Raw genomic sequence first — 1728 nt, forward strand, 5'->3', positions numbered from 1 at the left:
TGTTGATAGTGGATTCAAGCAATGAATAAGGTTTTTGACCACATTAGTCTTTTCCCCATTTATCATGATGTTATTTACTAGTCCAGTTGTAAGGATTGAAGGCCATGCATGGTCTTTGATCTTCATCAAGTATTTTTTTTTTTTTTTTTTTTTAACTTCTTCACTTTTGGCAAGTGAGTTTTTGTCATCTGCATATCTCAGGTTGTTAAGGACTCTGTCTCCCAATCTGATGCCCCATTCTTCCTCACATAATCCAGCTTCTTGAATTACTTGCTCAGCATTCACATTGAATACGTATGGTGACAACGTGTTCCAAAGTAGAAGTCCTAGTCAATGTCAACAAAAAAGTTAAATAATGAAAGGCAATAATAATGAAACTGTTTTTAAAATAAGGTATTTGACCTATGTCAGAACCGATTTATGATAGTCATACAACCATGTTGTATGCTGAAGACTATTGGTACTCGATCCTCATGTTAAAGACAGAAGCTTAACTAGATCATCATCAGAACTGATGAAAAACCCACAATTTATCATAAGAATTAAAATATGAAGCAGGCTATAGTATTCATTACTGAAAATCAGCCTAGAATGACTTTCTAGAGATGTATAAATTTCCTACCTTGAAACTTGTTCTACATACGACCTACCATGGAAGGGCAACCTAATGTGGTGGTGAGAAGCTTCTAACCTATAATGTCTAGGTTAAAATCCCAACTTCACCGTTTGCAAGATGCTATCGCCTGAGAAGCACTTCTCCAGAATTTCATACTGGGGACATACTTGTAGATTTCTGTTACTTTACTACAAACCTGGTGTGTTAAAATAACACTTATTGTCTTACAGTTCTGGAAGTCAGAAGTCTAATAAGGGTCATACTGGGGCAAAATCAGGGTGGTGGTGGGACTGTGTTCCTGTCTCGCAGCTCTAGGAGAGGATCTGTTTCTTGCCTTTTCAGTGTCCAGAGGCCCTGACATGCCTTGGCTTTTGACTCCTTCCCTCATTTTCAAAACAGTCATTGCATCTTTCTGTGCCTTGCTTCCCTAGTAGCATCACCCCTGACTGTTTTTGCCTCCCTCTGCCCCTTTTAAGGACCTTTGTGATTACATTGTACCCACCTAGATAATCTAGGATAATCCTACTTTAATCTCAGTTGATTAGTAACCTTAATTCTGTCTCTGTCCTCAATTACCCTTTGCCACATAGCCAGACATATTCACAGATTACAGGAATTAGGACATGGCATTTTCAACGGGCTGTTTTTCTGTATACCACAGCTTTGTTGAAATTTCAAAATTACATAAGGCAGCCTACTGCAAAGTAGAGGTCCTAGTCAAAGCCAAGGGCTCCAGCTAGTACTGATCATTAGTTTGAAGCTAAAAGGAATGACAGAGGTATATGTGTGCGTTTTTTAATTCTCTTAATGGCATAAAGTATATGAGGGAGCTTCAGAAAGTTTGTGGAGAGTGGAACTGAAAGACAGTGGAATTTTTACCATTAACTTTTTTCTTTTCTTAAATGTTTTATTTTGAATTATGTGACAGTTTACATGGGAGAACAGTAGTTTTACATTCATTCTATCGTATACCGTCTCATTGCCATGGTTACATTCCCCTCCATGCAATCCTTCCCCCGTACCCCCCAGGTCTTCAGCACACAGTCGCTCTCCCTCTCTGGATCTAAAGTCTCCAGCTGCTCCATCGTTCCACGTCATCATCTCTCCCATTA

The sequence above is a fragment of the Chrysochloris asiatica genome, unplaced genomic scaffold, assembly GCF_000296735.1.
Source record: "Chrysochloris asiatica unplaced genomic scaffold, ChrAsi1.0 scaffold00067, whole genome shotgun sequence".
NCBI classification, from domain to species: Eukaryota; Metazoa; Chordata; class Mammalia; order Afrosoricida; family Chrysochloridae; genus Chrysochloris; species Chrysochloris asiatica.